The sequence below is a fragment of the Odontesthes bonariensis genome, chromosome 2 (assembly GCF_027942865.1).
Source record: "Odontesthes bonariensis isolate fOdoBon6 chromosome 2, fOdoBon6.hap1, whole genome shotgun sequence".
NCBI classification, from domain to species: domain Eukaryota; kingdom Metazoa; phylum Chordata; class Actinopteri; order Atheriniformes; family Atherinopsidae; genus Odontesthes; species Odontesthes bonariensis.
Genome location: NC_134507.1, coordinates 2,802,786 through 2,824,088, shown reverse-complemented (window position 1 = coordinate 2,824,088; position 21,303 = coordinate 2,802,786). Strand labels below are relative to the sequence as shown.

Genomic DNA, 21,303 nt, shown 5'->3' with positions numbered 1-21,303 from the left:
GCCGTCTTGTGATGACTCTTTGAATTTCTTCTCCGCCTCACCTGGCACATTCATCAGGTCATCTAGGCTAGCGAGTGTCATGTTCACCACTGGCTGGATGGAGGAGATATTAACCTCATCTTTTTGGAAAGTGAGGTTCATGCGGTTCACCACAGCTAACACGTCAGTCAGGAGGTGTGTCAAGGCAGGGAACGTGTACTTCTGGAGCTGCTTCCTCAGGCCCTTAGCTACCGGACAGCCTCTCGCGGCTTCCTCCTCTTCCAGCTCCAGCACCAGAGCAACCCAGTTTGCCCGTACGCCCTTAACTGCCCTCTCTAGGGACAGCCAGCGCGTAGCAGATGGCTGCTTGAGACTCAGCAAGTCGTGTTCATCCATTTCATTTTGCGGTTCCTTTAGTCTGTGTGTTCGAATCGGGGAATTCTTGTAGAATGTGTAGATGTTATTAATGGTGGTGACATATGCATCTATTTCACGCACAGCCTTTGATGCGTCTCGGGCTGCCAGTGCCGTCCTGTGCGCACCACAGTGAATGTTTATGAGGTAGGGACAGTCATTCTGGCGCAACTGTTGTGCGACTCCGGCCTTTCGTCCCACCATCACATTCGCTCCATCACTTCCCAACCCAACGACCCGAGACATCGCTACACCACGACCCGATAGCACATCTTTTATTTTACTTGTGATGCATTCGGCGGTACCAGAGGGAATTACATAGTTGCCAATGAACACGGTTTCAGGCTCCCCGTTCTGTTGAAGTGTTAGGTATGTGATCAGCATTTTCTCAACAGTTATATTAGTGGTTTCATCCATTATCACCCCGACATATCTGCGGTTTGCGATGCTGTCATCGATGGCGGTGGTTACAGTCGCTGCAATCGCTTCCTCCATCTGATTGACTGTGTCATGGTGAGTGTATGTGTGTGCACTGTCCAAGTTGGGACACCCAGCAGACTGAAAAAGGTGTATCAGTTTGGGGTATCGATGGCCAGGTGTGTTTGTATTTGCCATGTGTAACACAACCTTAAGTTGTGTTTTTAGTGCCTCGTTACAGGCAACCTGCGATTTCTCAACGTGCTTTTCCATCTGCACACTCTGTCTTGTCACCGCGCAGGCTTCTATGTGGCTGTGGCTGTTTTTGTGGTCATTTAGGGCCGATTTCTGCATAGTCGTGCAGCCCTTAACAAACCCATTGCTTACTTTAGCCCTCCTGCAGATGTCACAGAACATTTTGCCCCCTTCTGCCCTAAGCCAACTGAACTCCGTCTCCCACTGAATCCTGTACTCTCGCCTGACCTCCTTCCCGCTCGTTGCTTTCCCCGTAGTAGGCCTACTCGCTGCTGGTGCCGCTGGCAGAACAGGCTGCCCTTCTTCCTTCTCCATCGCATCGCTCCCTCTCTTCTCTCCTCTCTCAACAAGACCACTGGAGTTGGGCTTTTTAAAAAATCCCTTTACACTGAGCTGCCTTGACATCTTGCTACATTGAATGGTAATGCTGCTGTGCTGATCGTAACTCGTAATGCTGACCGTATGCTCGAGCCAGATACACAACGAATGCACGTGCGGTGAAAGAGATGACAGCTAATCAATCGCTAATAAATTGCTAATTAATATGCACGCGCTTGCCACCACCAGGTCGGGCGTGAGGTTACAGGTAGGGTACTTTTATGATTCATCAAAGTTACAGACGGGCAGCTATCAGAACACCCTCGCGCAGCTGGCTAATGTATCGGCCCACTGAACACCAAAGCTGCGGCTCAGATTGAAAGTTGGTGACGGCAATGAAACTTATGTAGAGTAAGAAAAATGTCATAACTTGCCTATGATTTCAATTGTGTGTTTTATTGTTATTTTTTTTATTATTGGTAATGGTCAAATCCGTCAAAATGACGGACGGCCTTCAAATTTTTCTGTCATAGCTGAAAAAAATCCGTCAATGACGGACAATTGTCGGTTAACGCGACCTCTGGTGTTGGCGCTATTCGGTTGCCGTTGCTTGATTGGCTGCCCATGCTCTCACTGAAAACAGAGCTATAGAGTAATACACTGACTGAAAAGAAAGCTCATTCCCTTTAGATGAACAAGCCAGAGCTAACGTGCAATTCTTACAACAGGAATATGGCACAACACACATTTCAAACAAAATAAAATGTGATACTTACAGGCTGTACTGATTGCTGGGGTTGATTTTGTTCAGAATCAGAATTCGTTTTATTGCCATTGTTAGTGAACAGTGTTCACTAACAATGAATTTGCTGTGGCGTAAGGTGCAAACATGTAACATAGGATATAATAATAAAAAATAAAGAATAAAAATATATGAATATAAAATGTACAAGGTGTGTACAACAATACACAGTATCCAATATACAGAGCAACAACAGTGCAGCTTCATTAGTGCAATTTTAATGATGGTAAAGTGACTGGGGCAGGTTATGAGGTGATTATGAAGTGTTCATAAGTCCAACTGCAAGGGGGAAAAACTGTTTTTGTGACGGGAGGTTCTGGTCCGAAGGGACCGAAGCCTCCTGCCCGAGGGGAGCGGAGCAAATAGAGAAGGGTCAGCTGTGATCCGACCTGCTCGCCCCATAGTCCTGGAGACGTTCAGGTCATGGATAGATGGGAGGCTGCAGCCGATCACCTTCTCAGCGGAGCGCACAACTCGCTGCAGTCTGTCTGTCCCTGTCGGAACTGACCATCTACTGAGCTGCTCGGAATCGTGCAAGCTTTGTGAAACTGTACTTAGTGAAATGCGCAGCGCAAAGGAAAAGTCGGCGGTTGTATGTACTGGGGATGCTGTTAAAAATAAATAAAAGCCATTGATCGCAAACATTGCTTTCCGGGATCGTAGTCGCTTTCACAGCCTTGGAAGGCACACCAGTTCCTGTTTCTCGCCGAAGGGGCGTGTCTGAAAGGGGGTGGCTGTGGATTTGGGTGTGGGGGGGCGATTGTGGCAAAAGTGACGTCACTTTTGCTCAAACACGGATTAGCACTTTTTCTGGCAGCAATTCAAAAAAAGGGGAGTACTTGAAAAAGAGGTTCTGACACTTGCTGGCACTTGGTGTGTACTCCCCACAGCGGGGAGACTCAGAAGTAACGTATTATGTGCCCTGTAGGAACCTTCACAAAGTCCTCTGAACTTCTTCACCCCTGCAGGAGCGCTCGGACGAGGGCGCAGAGACGGTGTCATTGGCAGAGGATCTCGGTCGGTGGGTTACATCCCGCCATGGGCCTCAAACTGTCGCTTTAATTTTCTATCAATCGTCCCGTCATTCCGACACTTTTTTCCTCCTATGGTTGGAATGACGATACGTTTTATTTTTTATAAACATCTGGCCATTCCGACACTTCCTTTAATAGCCTATTAAAGTCTTTTTACATGAACTCCACAACCTCACAAACCAACTCTAATAATCTATCATCAAAATCCTTAAAACATTAATCATTTCAATTACAGACATCAATGCCAGCGCTCCAGTTACACACCTGAAATCACTGACTAATTCCAGCCAGAACATGTCAGCTGGTACAGAGGTGAGCATCATTAAAGGGATAGTTCGCTTCTTTTGACATGAAGCTGTATGACATCCCATATTAGCAATATCATTTATGAACATTGACTTACCCCCCGCTGCGTCCTGTGAGCCGAGTTGCAGCTGAGTTTTGGGGTCCACGAAGCTAGTCCGGCTAGTTGGCTGGGGGCGCAAAAATAAAGCGTTTTGCTTCTCAACAAAATATCCGTTCAAAAGAGTAATACATTTGCATCACAAAATCGTTGTCCAGGAAAAAGTTAGACCTCACTTCGCTTGCCGCTATTTTTACCTCCCTTGATATCAATGCGTCCAATGTAAAACTGTGCAGACCGAAGTGCAGACCGAGCAGTCCCCTGCTTCCGAGCAGTAAACACCGTAACAGGTGCGGCTATCGCTAGGTGGCTAGGGATCCAAGATTGTGTGGCAGTCAAGAATTTGCTGCAAAGACTTTAAAATTTAAATCTATTGGAATGACTTAAGATTCTTTCGGTCAAATATATATTCCGCTGGTTCCACTACATTAAAGTGGCTCTTATAGTAAGCTTTTCGCCTCCAAGCACTGGAAAGTGGACCTTTATCTCCAATTGCTTTTTTTACAGGGTTTGTCTCACAGAGTACACTGGCTAGCTTTTCAACAGCTGACGGGTCAAACTGGCATCCATTGTCTTGTAATACTTGGCTAAAAGTCTTTTGGGTAATTGGCAGAGAAAGAGAACCAATCAAAAAGTTTAACTCCTGTAAAAGCTCATCTACAGCTGCATTAGACACAAGAAAGATGTGTTCCAACTTAAGGAGCACTGAAGCAATTTTAAGCTCAATATCCTTCTCCAAGTTTTCATAATCCTGTCTGTCAAAAGCAGAATTTAATTTTACATTACTCTCTAAAATTCATTCCACATTGACGAGATGTCATCTCAGCTTTTGGATATCATGAATAAGATTTTGATGTGATTTTTTTTGCCACATTGGTCAACATAAAGTGAATCATTTAAACACAAAATTCATTCAAATGTAGCCAGCCCTCTCTAATTTTTCATATATATATATATATAAAAAATTAGAGAGGGCTGGCTACATTTGAATATATATATATATATATATATATATTTCACTGATCCCTGTTCTGTGTAAAACTAAATTAAGATAAAGTTAAAATGAGACATTACTATCACTTTTTTGGGCTTGCATACCTTTGTTGTTGCTGAAGTGAAAGTATGCAGGTTCACAGATAAAACCAGCTGCCTGGGCTGCCTCCACACAGGACTGTCCCTCTGGTACAAGAAGTCAGAGAGCTGAGAATACAGTGGGCCAGCTGGGGGGAGCCGTCACATTGGACACCAAGCCAAGGGTTGTGGAACTGACCAGGGTCCCAGCCAGAGGTCATATAGTCCTTCTGCCATCAGCAGACGCCCCTCTGGAGAGGTTGACAGGAACCAAAGGAAGCTCTGCAGTACAGAAGTCCTGAGGGTTAAAGATATGTTAGAGTTAGTTTGTGCAATCATATTGTGGCTTTCATCATGTTTACAGCGTTCATCTGCATCTATGTACTTAAATATATGTATTCCAAATCTGAGCAAGTAAACAAAGTCTGGCGGGCTAAACGCTCGCTTCTGCAACGCTCCCGGTGGGGGTTGAAGTCGGTGCAGGAAGGACCAAAATGGTGGCGTGACAGAGACGTGTGCAGTGGGGTTTCACCGTTAACCTCAAGTCCTTTGAAAGCAACGCAGGTGGAAGCAAATGCCCGGAAACACCACAGTTAAATCATCATTAATATCACCCCCCACATAGATATGTATAGAATGGCTAGATGTGTTACGTCTGAGTTTAGAACGTCCGCACAAGTCGGCCATCTTACCACAGGGTGAGATGTCCGTGAGACAGTCAAACCTGAGGTAACCATAGTTACGGTAAGTGATCTGCTCTGACGCTATTACTCTTATCTCGCAGAAATCTCCACGATTTTACACCATTTTACATACTAAAAGACCCTGTGCGATATTTTATTTATTCGGTCATCTGTGCAATAATTTACGTCACTACTGTGCAATATCTGATCTATTTATGGTCAGACTATGTGCATACAATGTGTAATTAACACAAGTGTAGTGCAATATGGGCAATAACTCAACCATAGTGCTACAACTCATTTTATTTAACTCTCTTTACTTTGTATATCTTGTATAGCCTATTTTCTTTTTTACACTTTGTTTTAGATTATTCTACATTAATTATATTTTAATTATATATTATATTAATTATTCTATATTATACCGTATTTTAGATTTATAGAGATCCTATGTGTGTGTTTGGAGCTACTGGGGACTTGAATTTCCCTGAGGGAGTCATCCCAAGGGATAAATAAAGTTGAGTCATGGGGCAAATAAACGTGAAATATTGACGTTTTTATTTAAAAAAATAAATATGGACTTCGTCTGTAGTGTGATAATTAGCTTACTACTTTGATGTTTATAATAACCTAAACGTTTGAGAATTAAACAAGTTATGTCTTGAATGTTTCACCATCAACACAATGTTGTTGGCGAGAGAGCTGCCTGTAGTAAGATGGCGGCCATCTGCGGACGTTCGACTCCGTTGCCCAGCAACATCTATGACCCCCCACATCAGCCATGGCCGTGACCGCATAAACTGTGCGCGCCGACAGGCACGTGAACCAACGGTCATGTATAAATGCGCGCGCCCGAAGTAGAGAAGAAGACAACCGCGACCCAGCTAGCTGCGATAATGGGCTAATTTATAGCCATTTATATGTGTATATATAAATATATAGATATATATCTATATATTTTTTTTGTTTTGCTAATGTATAACTAACACTAAGCCAACACCAACACTGCATGAATACACAACTGTAAGCTACCGTTACGATATTAAACCCAGAGAGCAGGAGAGTTACTAGCCCCGCTAGCTGTCTGGGATGCTAATGCTAGCAGGTGTTCGCAGCGGGAACTTACTAAACTTACTAAATTACTACAATTAAATTATTTGTTTTTCCTCTTACTTACCTTCAAAAACGATGGAGACTGTGGTAATTCAGCATCTATTTTCTTTCCCAAGTTGTCAGAGCCGAGAGAGTGGCGGACAGCCCAACTGCCGGTAGAAAGTTCTGGAAAGTTCTAGAAGGTTCTTCTGGGGAAATCGGAGACGTCATGACGTCAGACGCACAGCATCACGAGAAACCTAATTGTAGTTTGTATTAAAATAATCCTGCTCTTATTTGTACATAAAATATCCTGCTATGATTTGTACATAACATATTCTGCTCTTATTTGTATAAAAATGCAGAAATGGTTTTGAACATGAGGTGAAATTTGTTCATTTAAACATTAAGTGAAGTGATTTTCAAGGCAAAGACCAGTAAATTAATGTAGGTACTAATTGCACTAATAAATCTTAAACTGCTAGAACACGGTGCCCAAGGTTTTTGTGCAATGGCGCCATCTTGTGGTGATATAGGGTACCTCCCATACCCTGATTACAGTCTTGTCAAATTTGTGTCAGTCATTGTATTCTGTCATGTTGAATAACCTAAATATATTAAGTTAATATTATTGAAGTGTGACAGCAATAATAAGAAATCAGTGTTTTAATATATGAATATACTGTAAATTCAGTAAATCAATAAATAGGTGTTTTTTTTGTTTGTTTTTTTGGTCGGGTATGCCACCCCAAGATTTTACCTTGCCCCCACCAGCCACCCTAAGACTTTATTTCTGCTGGCGCCACTGCCTTATTGATGCAGATTCTGTGCTGGTGTTCACAGAGTTAACTTAAAGTCTACTTCAAGCTCAGTTAAAGGTGGGGTAGGGGATCTTTTTCTGGAACATCTTTTTACATATTGCTTGAAATACTCTTCACACCCCCATTGCAACCAATTAATTAAAAGTTTTGACACAAAAATGAAAAGTTTTAGTGGCCTCTAGAACGTACAATCTTCCGTTCACAATGATTGGATACTGATGCCGTCTATCAAACTGCAATCTGCTCCCCCCCCCCCCCCCCCCCCCCCCCCCGTGCGCGTACCCTGCTCCGTGAACGAATTATGCGTCCAGAAGCTTGGCAGGAAGCTAAACTAGAGCCAGCTTGGCTAGCACCTAGCATTATTAAACGTATAGTTAGCATAAACTAAATACTAAATACTAAATACGGCAACGATCGATGCTTGCTGTCAGAACAGCGCTCGTGCACCTTCGTGCGCGTGCGCGTTCATGTACTCTAGAGGCGTGCCTTCGGGGGGAAAGTGAAGAAAAGGGTTGGGACTTTTTACCTGTGTATTTTCAAAATGCAGCTTCGCTGGACTCAAAATCCAGGATCTCCTACCCTACCTTTAAAGGTGGATTTCATGTAGAAAAGAGAGCCAGAGAAGCTCAGCTGTAGGGTTTAAAGTACAACACTTACACAGAAAATAGGAGCCTTTAGCTCAGCTGGTGCAGGAGCTCCATGAACTGAAGCTGTAGGTCCTCACAGGGCCGGCTCGGGTCCGAGTCCCAGTCCCAGCCTGGGGTCCTTGCTGCAGGTCCTCCTTCCTCTCTGCCTACCTCCTGTTTATCTGCTGTAAAATAAAGGCCGTCTATGTCCTGGTCTGTGAATCTTTGCCAGTGATGGAGAAACCGAAGCTTTCTGAACCACTGAACCAACATGAAGCCATCGTGTTCTGTCAGAAAACCTCCTTGTCGCTCGTGCTTCCACTGAACATGATGTCTGCGTCATGCCATCCGGTGGTTCAACGTGGCAGCAGATAGGGGAACCTCAAGGAGACGCAGAACACACGAGGTTCACCCTGCTGACCATGTCTAAGCACAGCACATGTTAGGCCAGTTCTTGTTTTTTTTTTATTTTATTTAATTTAAATGAGTATGTGAGTACTCATAAATAAATTTAAGAATTTCCATCACATTGTTTCATGTTTTTTTGTGTCCATTATCTTATTAGCCACTTGTAGTGATGTGTTGGTTAATCTGGTGTTTGTGCCAGCTCTTTTAAGTAAACTCAATTCCACTTAATTGGTTGTATCCAACCAATCATATGATCCCAAGGATCATACTCTAATGTCCCATATATCTCCAGGGAGGTTGGTGGAGGTTACTGTCCTGGTATGGAGGATGAGGGAGGCAGGGAGAGCAGTACAGCACAATGGATAGCAGAGGAGATGAAGTACCCAGAGAGAACCCATGCATGTGCAGGGAGAACATGCAAAGCACATACAGAAAGACCCCTGGCTGGATTCTAACTCCTGCAACAGTGCTACCAACTGCACCACTGCAGCCTCAAAACTGGAAATTTACTCGTAATAATAACCCAATTTGAGGTCTTTAGCAGCTTCACAATAAATCATTTTCAGGTGTATAAGGCTAAACTGGTGGGATTTTTATGAAGTCATTTCTAGTTGGGAAGCAAGTTTTTATCTGTATCTAATTTTGTTAATAAATTCATAATAATAAAAGGTTCTGGACCAAATGAGTCCACCTCCGTTATAAGTATCATAAACGGATCCGAAACGGATCAGGGCCGGATGATGTGATCTGGATCTGTTCCGGTGTGCAAGTGGACTCCGATTCGGGTCCGTTTTACGGATCCGTTCCTGAGCCTACCCTAAACTTAAGAGGGTCTAAGGTGAAGAGAGGGGCAATTCAGTTTGTTCAAGAGGGGGAGAAAGTTAATAAGACGATAAGGAGGCACGGCAGCTTGGAGGATGCTTGTGATTGGGAGATGCAGGTAGATTTAGGAAATAAGCTTGTTGTTCCCCAGGAGATAGCCTCTACAAATCTAAGGCCTGATATAGTCTTGTGGTCTAGGAGTAGAATGAGAGTCTGTTTCATAGAGCTGACTGTTCCTTGGGAGGAATTAGTAGCAGAAGCATGTGAAAGAAAAAAGCTTAGATATGTGGAGTTGGGGGCAGAAGCAGAGCAGCGAGTATGGAAGGTTAGAATCTGTCCAGTGGAAGTAGGATGTAGAGGATTTGTTGCAAAGTCTGTTGTCTCATTGCTGAGGGAGCTGGGTGTAAGTGGACAGAGTGTGAGGAAAATAGTGAAGGAAGTGTCAGATGAGGCAGTTAAGTCCAGTCAGTGGATTTGGATTAGAAGAAGCAATAGCAGCTGGGGGCCCAGCAGGGGGAGCACTTAGGGTAAACAGACTTTTGGAAGAATCAAAGAAGAAGTCCAAGATATTTAAATTTATTGTGTGGCCCATGTGATCCTTTTGAAAACAGGCGGCCATTTTAGGTGAGTTGGCCTGTATGGCTTTGTTTCTGCTGGCATTCTTAGTGACTGTAGGACTGTTTAGGTGAGTTTTTCTGCTGAATCTGCTGGTGTGTCTTGTCCTGCCTCCACCTCTGCCACCCTCTATACTCTCATTACCCCCTAACCCGAACCAGGGTTTGAATTAGTGATGGCAAAATGAGGCTTTTTGAAGCATTGTGTCATAAAGTGGTTCACTACCCGAAGCTTCATTCAAGTCCCTTGGGTGACATCTACTGGCGGCAGCGATTGCTGCACCAAATGAAGTCCTGCGAATGTGATGCAGCTCTTGTGTATATAATAACACTGTAATAACACTTATGTATGTATGTGTGTTGTACACGTGTTTTTAGAACCTCATTAAAGATTGATTTTACCCATGAAACAATAATAATTTAAAAACAATGAGAAAATCTTTGGTTTGTCATTCATATTTTCTTTGGGAGTGTGCTTGGTGTAATAAAGAGGGTGCTTGTGTTACTTCAGGTGCTTTTATTCAAGAAAAGTAGCTTTTGCACAGGAGAAGGGCTCAAACGGTTTCTTTTTTTTTTGAGTCAGTTTCTCCAGCTTTGGAAAATACTCTGTCACAGGGAACAGAGGAGGCTGGTGTGACCAGGAACTGTTTGGGTCGAAATATTCCCACACTTTAGAACGCTTCCTCGATGGTTGCTCCATGACAGAATAATCCAAAACTCTGAATATCAAAAAACGAGAGCAGTTCGTAACGTATAATACGTGTGGAACGGGGACATGAACCGGGGCTGAAGCCATCTTGAATACACTGAACCGCGGTACCGAGCCCACGGGACCGGTTCCAGGCTCTGCTCTCCGGTGTTGGTGAGGAGGCTGTGCAGCCGAGCTCGATGGTGCTGTGCCAAACCAACAAGTTTCCCAGCTTATCGCCGCAGAAATGGCAGAGAGCGGTTTCAACCGGACCGCGAGCCGGTGTCGCATTAAGCTGAAGAAGCTCGGAGGTGGTTCCACATTATGGATGTTATTTGTTATTTTCTGTTATTTGCTGTTTAGGCTTCGGCTCCGCCCACCCCTGAGGGTCCCCTTTGTACAGTGGGAACGCAAGCTGACCCCAAAGAGACCCGACCCGTACCGTACCGTTCTGAACCGACCCGTACCGTACCGTACTGAACCGACCCGTACCGTACTGTTCTGAACCAACCCGTACCGTACCGTACTGAACCGACCCGTACCGCTCTGAACCGACCCGACCCGACCAGTACCGTACTGAACCGACCCGTACCGTACCGTTCTGAACCGACTCGTACCGCTCTGAACCGACCCGACCCGACCCGTACCGCTCTGAACCGACCCGACCCGTACCGTACCGTTCTGAACCGACCCGTACCGTTCTGAACCGACCCGTACCGTACCGCTCTGAACCGACCCGTACCGCTCTGAACCGACCCGACCCGTACCGTACCGTTCTGAACCGACCCGTACCGATACGAACCGACCCGTACCGTACCGCTCTGAACCGACCCGTACCGTTCTGAACCGACCCGTACCGTACCGCTCTGAACCGACCCGTACCATTCTGAACTGACCCATACCGTTCTGAACTGACCCATACCGTTCTGAACCGACCCGTACCGCTCTGAACCGACCCGTACCGTACCGTACTGAACCGACCCGTACCGTACTGAACCGACCCGTACCGCTCTGAACTGACCCGTACCGCTCTGAACCGACCCGACCCGACCAGTACCGTACTGAACCGACCCGTACCGTACCGTTCTGAACCGACTCGTACTGCTCTGAACCGACCCGACCCGACCAGTACCGTTCTGAACCAACCCGTACCGCTCTGAACCGACCCGTACAGTACCGTTCTGAACCGACCCGTACCGTTCTGAACTGACCCGTACCGTTCTGAACCGACTTGTACCGTACCGTTCTGAACCGACCCGTACCGCTCTGAACTGACCCGTACCGTACCGTTCTGAACCAACCCGTACCGTACCGCTCTGAAGCGACCCGTACCGCTCTGAACCGACCCGTACCGCTCTGAACTGACCCGTACCTTTCTGAACCGACCTGTACCGTACCGTTCTGAACCAACCCGTACCGTACCGCTCTGAAGCGACCCGTACCGCTCTGAACCGACCCGTACCGCTCTGAACTGACCCGTACCGTTCTGAACCGACCTGTACCGCTCTGAACCGACCCGTACCGTTCTGAACTGACCCGACCCGACCAGTACCGTTCTGAACCAACCCGTACCGCTCTGAACCGACCCGTACCGTACCGTTCTGAACCGACCCGTACCGTTCTGAACTGACCCGTACCGTTCTGAACCAACCCGTACCGGACTGAACCGACCCGTACCGCTCTGAACTGACCCGTACCGTTCTGAACCGACCCGTACCGCTCTGAACTGACCCGTACCGTTCTGAACCGACCCGTACCATACCGTTCTGAACCGACCCGTACCGGACTGAACCGACCCGTACCGCTCTGAACTGACCCGTACCATACCGTTCTGAACCGACCCGTACCGGACTGAACTGACCCGTACCGTTCTGAACCAACCCGTACCGGACTGAACCGACCCGTACCGTTCTGAACCGACCCGTACCGGACTGAACTGACCCGTACCGTTCTGAACCAACCCGTACCGGACTGAACCGACCCGTACCGTTCTGAACCGACCCGTACCGGACTGAACTGACCCGTACCGTTCTGAACCGACCCGTACCGTTCTGAACTGACCCGTACCGTACCGTTCTGAACCGACCCGTACCGCTCTGAACCGACCCGTACCGGACTGCATAGTGGAAACGAGGCAGTAGTGGGCCCCTCTTCTCCCGTCCCCCGCCTGTTTTGGCCACACTGCGGCGGTGGGCAGCCAGTCTCCGCTTCACCTCCACCTTAATGTCGGACCACTTCTTCTTCACCTCTGCTTGTGTGCAGCTCTCTGACCCCCCAGCATGGACAGCATTAATAGCATCAACAGCCTCAGGCTCTCCACCCACTCCTCTTACGTTTGCTACTTATGCCAGAGGACAGCGTGCCAAAGAACACATTTTTGCGCGCCTCCACTTCAGAAAGTAGCACCTCTACTAATTATTCTTTGCCCCGTCTCATCTTACTTTTACTTTATTTTGTGATGGTGCAGAGAGGGGAATCGCAGCTGCAGGGCTCATTTGAATATAATTTTCATATTTAAATAGGGGCGTGGACAGGGAGGGGTCGGGTACTCCGACATGTGCGCTCAATTCCACGCACAGATTCATACATCCGGATATTTTTGTACATACAACGTTTTCTGTATCGGAGCGCACGCCATGTTTCAGTAGGAAATCCACACAAGTCTTTGTACATGAGGCGCCTGGTCCTCCATGTTATGTGGAACCAGGACCTTTTAAAACATGAGCACAATCAGCAGCTCACATGTTGCATATTAAGGACTTAGAATAAAATCCACATTTCTAAATGTTTCGAGTCTGTTTTCTTTAAAAAGATAAAACCTGTAATTACTTCTGTTGATTGGGTGGCAGTCAGAGGCAGAGGCCCTCATCATCTGAATCCAGAGGATGTGACTGATGGAAAGGATGAAAATGTGGAAGTTAAACAGCTTCTGTATCTGATGAGGAAAGACTTCAAAAGAGATGGTTATCTAAAAGCTGAGCAACAAGCTATTATGTGTGGACCCGTTCCCTTGCCCAGCCTATTTGTGCTGAGCAAGTTTTGCGTGATGAAAATAAAGCAAGAACAGGAACAGAACCAGCTGCCAGGTATCATCCCACAATCAGTCTGTAGGTTGGGCACCGAGAGTTAAGTTGTTCACTATCCTCTCTGAGCTTTCTGAATCAAAGGTAAGTCTTATTCTTAATTTTATTATCATTATTATTCTTAATATTTCTGCTGACAGAGAGGAATGGAGGCAGTTTTTATGATGAACAGAGCATCAGTTTTCAGTAGGATTCATCTTTTAAATTAATTCAAGGCTTTTCAGGTGTGTGAGAGGACTTTATTTAACAGAAAAGGGAGCAGAGAGAATGAAGGAAGAATTACAGCAAAAAGCCTCAGACTGGGCCAGCTGCGTAATGACGTTCAGCCTCTGAGTTAAACTGCGCAGCACCGACTGAATGCATCTCATGAACCTGAGAATGTGACGATTTCAGGATGAAAACACACTTTATTGGTTAAGACAACGTACAAAGGAACACGGAGCAGGTGGATGACTGTGTGAGAATATAAAGTTATTTAATCTAATATAAGATTTAATTCAGATTGGAGCTGATATTTGATTATATTTGAGTTATTGATGATTCTTCTGATTTAATAACATGTTTTATTATTGAGAGAAGGTGGTTAAAGCGACCTGTAACCGTCCAAAAGGTCGAACAAATGTTCTCAGATCCCTGCGTCGGAAACAGGAAAGTTAGCTTCAGCATCACGTGACTACGTCAGGAAATGACGCAGTCACACCTGCGTGCGCATCTTTGCCGCCAATTTATGATCGTCGTCTCATTTTCCCGTTTTTCTTCACCGAGAGCAGTCGTGTGAGAGAACGCTGCACAGGTTCCTCTTCATATAGAGTTTTATAGCAAATTTTACTTTAAGAAAAGCTTCAGTTTTAGAGCAGAAAATGTTTTCTGTAATATCTCATCTACGAGTTCCGACTTTGCTGGCTGTCGGCTTCGTGTTGGCTGCATCAGGTGAGCTTTAGTCGTGAAGTTAAACCAAACTGATTGTATCTGTGGTGTGAAGAAGGAAAAGTAGAATTCTGATTTACATAGTGAGAATACCAACGTGTACAAAGCTTTTGTTTATGCCGGTGTCTTTTTAAGTTGGCGACACGCTGCAGGGTGAGGCCTCGTGTGTTTTTAAGTTGGCGACACGCTGCAGGGTGAGGCCTCATGTGTTTTAGCAGCGTCTCTGAAACTCAGCTTTACTTACTTTGTTAGTCTAAAAGAAACTTGTTTATTTATTAACTTTTAATGTTTAAGTGTTTGTTAAAATTCTGTCAGTCTTCATGTTAAGCTGCAGCCTGTGAGCTTCTTTTTTATCATGATGTCAGTTTACAGTCAGACACCTGAACCCTCTCAGTGGGTGTGGGTATAATTATCATCCTCTTCCTGACTTCCATCACAGATTCTGTGTGGAGCCACTTTCTGCTGATTATTGACAGTTTTTACAGAATAATCAGATCATTGTTCTCACTCTAAAAGCAGAAAACTGTTTGCACCTGGTTCCAGCTTTGTAATGTCCCTTTAATCCTCTGATAAAGCTGATCCTGTCGGGTTTTAGAGAGTCAACCAGCTCAGAGCAGCGTGGTCTCTCTGGTGTCTCTGCTGTGGAAGTTCAGAGTTCCACTTTGACCTCTTTAACCTCTTTAACCTCTCTGCTCTGTGTTGTTTCCTCTCCTGCAGATCAGACAATCATCACTAAACCTGGACAGGATGTGATTCTGACATGTGGAGTTCCCAACAACAACACCATCGTAGTTGTAGAGTGGAGCAGAGCTGATCTGGGTCATAAACATGTTTTTGTCGTCCGTGATGGTCAGCCTGTACCAGCAGAGCAGCATCCATCTTTTAAGGACCGGGTGGATCTGCAGGACAGACAGATGAAGGATGGAAACGTGTCTCTGATTCTGAAGAATGTGACGACTAACGACAGCGGAACTTACGAGTGTCGAGTCGCCCAGGAAGGAATAAATGATGGGAAGATATCCGGTGATCCAATCAGAACCATCAGTCTGAAAGTTCCTCCAGCAGGTGAGTTTGTGTTTGTCTATGGATCAGAGCTGAAGCAGCTTCCTGGTTGTTGATGTGAAACATCTCAGATCAGATGTTTCAGGTGTTTCCTAAAGATGTTGCTGATGAGACTGCAGAAAGCAGCTGGTCAGTGAACATTACATTACAGTCATTCTGCAGACGCTTTTATCCAAAGCGACTTACAGTAAGTGCGTTCAACATCGGTAGGCAAAAGAACTTCAGCTCACAAGAAATCAGAAATGCATTTCCTTCCAAAACCAAACAGCTAAGAGCATAACTAGTGCAGAGTAAGTGCGGTAAGTTAGAGACACACGGGAAGATGAGTTAGGAAACAAAGACAATTTAGGAAACAAAAGGCAATTTAGAAAACAAATAAGTCAAATCAAATTTATTTATATAGCACATTTCATGTACAAACAATTCAAAGTTTTAAGTGCCTAAGAAGCTGGGACGAAGCAGGTGATGTCCTCAGAGGGCAGATCTGAGTGCAGTGAGATGATGTGGGACAGCAGTTAGAAGAGGAAATGTTCTTCAGTCATCACCTGACAGCTGATACTCACACCTGTTTCTGACCTGCAGGGAAGGAGGATGGAGAAAGAGATGGAGGAGACGAGGATGGAGGAGAGAAGGATGCAGGAGGAGAGGATGGAAAGAAGGATGGAGGAGGAGAGGATGGAAAGAAGGATGGAGGAGGAGAGGATGGAAAGAAGGATGGAGGAGGAGAGGATGGAAAGAAGGATGGAGGAGGAGAGGATGGAAAGAAGGATGGAGCTGGATCTCTTGGACTAATCGTTCGACTGGCAGTTTTGTTCATAGTTCCTGCTGTTGGTGCTGTTGGTGGTTGGATCTACAAAAGACATCCATGTCCGCCTCCAGCAGAAGAAGCAGCTGAACCAGATGTTGAAATGTCTCCTCTGAGGGCAGCTGTGTAGCATCACGCACCACAGTGAGGTACAACAACAACAAGCCTTGGTTCACAGCGAAGCTCAGACAGCTAAGGCTGGTGAAGGAGGAGGCGTTCAGGAGTGGGGCCAGAGGCAGATTTAAGCCGGTGTTCACAGGCATCTTCAACACCTCACTGGAGACATTCTGCCACGTACCAGCCTGCCTCAAGACCTCCCACCAGAACAGCTTCTTCCCCTCTGCAGTTGGCCTCACCAACAAGGCCCGCTGTACCACTGATCCTGCTGTTTTTAAATAATAAAACTCAACTGTTTGTTGATCAAATGAGGTTTATTTCAGTTTCAGTCTGAATGTAAAGGATGAGCAGGATTCACGGGTGTTTCAGAGGAATATAAAAGCTGTTTCATCAGAAACTGTTGAAGCAGCTGTGGAATCTGGACCGACGTCCTGCATTTATATGGAGTTTATTTTGTGTCAATAAGTTTAAAGAAGACTTTTATAAGAGCAAGCAAAATATATCAATTCAAAAACTAAATTTAAAAAAGTCAAACAAAAAAAACAAATTCAAACAAAAAATACATGATTGCAATTAAAAAAAAAACTGAAATCGTGTAAAATATTTGCCTTCGCCTCCTTCTCAGTTTTGGTTGTTGTCGTTTTCTTTGATTACGTCTCCAGCTTTCTCGGTTGCGCTCCCTGACTTTTTGTTTGCGGTTTTGACACAAACGTGCCTGGTGGGTGCGCTTTCGACGGGGGCATTCCTATTGGCTTATTTGTGTTTGACAGACAGCTAAGCAAGCGTACGAAGCAGCTCTGGCCACAGCAGCTACTCTGCTTCTGATTGGCTCTAAAAACGTCAACAACGGCGTTTTTAGAATAGTTACAACTGTTAAAATATTGTTGAAATTAACTTAATCGTAAACTATAGACATGTCCTTACCTCGGACTGCATTTTGCCATTCTCCAGAGATCGTATTCCTTCGTGCCGTTGTTGACGTTTTTAGAACCAATCAGAAGCAGAGTAGCTGCTGTGGCCAGAGCTGCTTCGTACGCTTGCTTATTGACACATAATAAACTCCATACATTTAGAAGCAACCAGAACAACATCATTAACTGTCTCCGACTGCAACTCTGATGGAGAAATGAGGTTAAAACCTGCCCGAGCAGCAGCATGAGCAGCAGGTGGCGCTCTAACACACCCGGACTCTTTAAAGGAGACATCTTATGCCCTTTTTAATAAGTTGGCACGATTGAAAAACATGGTTACAATCACATGTTGCATATTAAGGACTTCTATAAATATCTAAGCCACATTATAGAATAAAATCCACATTTCCATATGTTACGAGTCTGTTTTCTTTAAAACAAACTTTCTAATAACTTTTGAAGGGCGGTCATCAGAGTAACTGCATGTGAAGTGTTGATAAATGTTCTCTTTGTGGATTGGGTGGCAGTCAGAGGCAGAGGCCCTCATCATCTGAATCCAGAGGATGTGACAGATGGAAAGGATGAAAATGTGGAAGTTAAACAGCTTCTGTATCTGATGAGGACAGACATGGTTATCTAAAAGCTGAACAACAAGCTGTAGAGTTAAGCTGTTCAGCTTTTAGAATCAAAAGGTAAGTCTTATTATCGTTATTATTCATATTTCTGTTGTGTTCTTCACTCATCACCTGATACTCACACCTGTTTCTGGTCTGCAGGGAAGGAGGATGGAAGAGCCAAAGATGACCATGTTGGACCGACAGGATTTTTCGTATCTATTGTTGTTGGTTTTAGGATCCATCCATCTATATATGGATATCTGAATAGATAATGTTATGGCACTTTCATTCTAATGGCAGCACATTTCAAATAAAGCTAAATGCTAAAAGCTATACACTCCTTTTGGATTCATTTATAATCGTGATTAATCAGGGAAATCATGTGATTAATTAGATTAAAAAGTTTAATCGTTGCCCAGCCCTGAAAATGACACCTCTTGGGTCTGTCCTACAACAATAGGGTTAGTCCTGAGTGATTATATAAGAACAATTAAAATACAAACAAAAGTGTGAAAACTGGAGTAAAAATCTAACTGACCAGATTCACCGAATGAAAATAAAAAATAAGTCTGAACTTTTTACACAGATAAATGGTTTATGGAATAACACACATTCCCTTTATCTATCATTAATAAAACAATATAATACAACACTGAGGACAGCAGCTACAGTGTCATATGCACGTGTAAAACAACACTATCAGCTAGCTGAGCAACAAAATTTTAAATTTCGACATCCCTAGTCTAAAGAAAAATAAAGTTTTTTATTTCAAGCTGAGCTGCTGCTGGTTTTTATATTAGACATTGTTGCACTAAACTACAAGGTGAAGAATTTGTTTATGACTTGATTACTTTTGTTGTCCACGCTGCCTCACAGAAGTGCTCCGTTTATAAGTGTTAAATGATAAAATAAGTGAATAAAATAAAGAATCAGGGACATCCTGGATCTGTTTCTTTGCCGTTCTTGATTTTTTTAATGTCCTGCAGAAGTATTGGATCGGCAGACACTCAAAATCAAATGACTTTGAGGCAAAAAAAACCTGATCGGGACATCCCTGCTGCTAATGAAAACATGCAGGCTGGTCCACAGCCAGGAAAAGAAGTTCAAACATTGAAAAGGCCCCTACAACACAAACATTAAACATATACTTTATGTGGAAACATACCCGTCAAGAACTTTGTGGACACAGTCCTTGGTGCTCTTCCCACCAATTTTGGCCATTTTCTTCACCTGTTGAAATAAGAACATGATAAAAATCAAAGTCAAGTGTATTTATATAGCACATTTCATGTACAAAACAGTTCAAAGTGCTTTACATAAAATAAAAGCGTTGCAGCAGGGAGTGGAAGAAGCATTAAAAATACATAAAATAACATAAAGAGAAACACATAAAATAATTTAAATGAATTTAAAAACAGGCAACAGTCTAGATAAGTTCAAAGATATTTCATGCATAGACACATGAGAACAGAAATGTCTTTAACCTGGATTTAAAAATGTCTCCATTTGGTGAAAGTTTAATCTCCACTGGCAGTTTGTTCCACTTGTTTGCAGCATAACAGCTAAATGCTGCTTCTCCATGTTTAGTCTGGACTCTGGACTGGACCAGCTGGCCTGAGTCCTTGGATCTAAGAGCTCTGCTGGCTTTATATTCTCTGAACACATCACAGATCGGGAATGAGATCCTTCCCCAAGTGGAGGAGTTCAAGTATCTCGGGGTCTTGTTCACGAGTGAGGGACGAATGGAGCAGGAGATTGACAGACGGATCGGTGCGGCGTCTGCAGTGATGCGGGCTCTGCACCGGCCCGTCGTGGTGAAGAAGGAGCTGAGCCAGAAGGCGAAGCTCTCGATTTACCGGTCAATCTATGTTCCTACCCTCACCTATGGTCACGAGCTGTGGGTAGTGACCGAAAGAACGAGATCACGAATACAAGCGGCCGAAATGAGTTTCCTCCGCAGGGTGTCTGGGCTCTCCCTTAGAGATAGGGTGAGAAGCTCGGTCATCCGGGAGGGGCTCGGAGTAGAACCGCTGCTCCTCCGCATCGAGAGGAGTCAGATGAGGTGGCTCGGGCATCTTGTGAGAATGCCTCCTGGACGCCTCCCCGGTGAGGTGTTCCGGGCCCGTCCCACTGGGAGGAGGCCCGGGGGAAGACCCAGGACACGTTGGAGAGACTATGTTTCTCGGCTGGCCTGGGAACGCCTCGGGGTCCCCCCAGAAGAGCTGGAGGAAGTGGCCGGGGACAGGGACGTCTGGGTCTCTTTGCTCAAGCTGCTGCCCCCGCGACCCGATCCCCGGACCAGCGGAAGATAATGGATGGATGGAGATCACAGATTGTAAACCATCAGCAGGCTTTTAAAATCTATTCTGTGACTGACTGGAAGCCAGAGTAAAGATTTTAAAGCTGCTGTGATGTGTTCAGATCTCTTAGTCCGGGTTAAAACTCCAGCAGCAGCGTTCTGGATGAGCTGCAGATGTTTAATGCTCTTTTTGGGAAGTCCAGTTAAAAGAGCATTACAGTAATGGAGTCTGCTGGAGATGAATGCATGGATGAGTTTCTCCTGGTCTGTTTGGGAGAGGAAACCTTTAATTCTGTTGATGTTTCTGAGGTGGTAAAAAGCTGCCTTGGTGACAGCTTTGATGTGGCTGCTGAAAGTCAGATCTGAGTCTATCAACACTCCGAGGTTACCAACTTGATAAAGTCGAAATGTTGGTATCGGAACAACACGACTTCAGACTTGTAAAACCTACCAGGGTATCAAAGGCTTCTTTGTCTCACAGCCGTTGCTCCTCTTTCTCGAAATCCTCCATTGAGTCCATCCTCTCAATGCAGACTGGAGAGGTAGGCTGTGCCATCTTGTACTGATTCCGGAGGTCGACCGGTAAACCCAAGACCTTCTTCTGGAACACTGAAATAAATGAGCACATTTGTTGGTTACAATGGTTACCTCCAATCTGAATAGCTAGGCTAGCTAGCTGTTTCACATTGTTTTTGTAATCAGCTTCAGTGTTTGTCATTAAATCAAACATAGTTTTTCTTTTTAAAGTTCAAATGTTATCTGACCTGATAGAAAGAAGCCACTCGACTGTTTTCATTTCCAGAGGCTGAAACACATCCAAATCAGCCTGTAACCATCATGTTGTCAATGCAACACATTACCGTGCTTTAAGTTGTCATCAGTGCTCACATGCATCGTCTGGGATAGCTGTGTCCTGAATGGGCTGCAGCTTTTCCAATGGAGCAGGGTAGTTGGGCAGCTCGACACCTAGAGGTTAGTAAATGTAAATGTACTTTATTTCTACAGCCCTTTACAGACAATCCTTACGATGTACCA

General features: G+C 44.8%; 2 long non-coding RNA genes across 4 annotated transcripts in view; one reads left to right on the top strand and one right to left on the bottom strand.

The window, feature by feature from the left end:
* LOC142388931 (uncharacterized) overlaps positions 1 to 21,303 on the top strand; it is a 406,360-nt gene that overhangs the window by 341,257 nt on the left and 43,800 nt on the right. The gene's annotated exons all lie outside the window — the stretch shown is intronic.
* LOC142388974 (uncharacterized) lies at positions 17,647 to 21,211 on the bottom strand. 2 transcript variants are annotated; one of them, XR_012770365.1, is made up of 4 exons: positions 21,033 to 21,211; positions 20,720 to 20,877; positions 19,135 to 19,199; positions 17,647 to 18,229 (listed from the first exon to the last, which is right to left on the bottom strand). It is a non-coding gene; the product is annotated as an uncharacterized LOC142388974 (long non-coding RNA). The 2 variants fall into 2 exon arrangements; XR_012770364.1 differs by lacking the exon at positions 17,647 to 18,229 and having other exon boundaries at positions 18,968 to 19,199.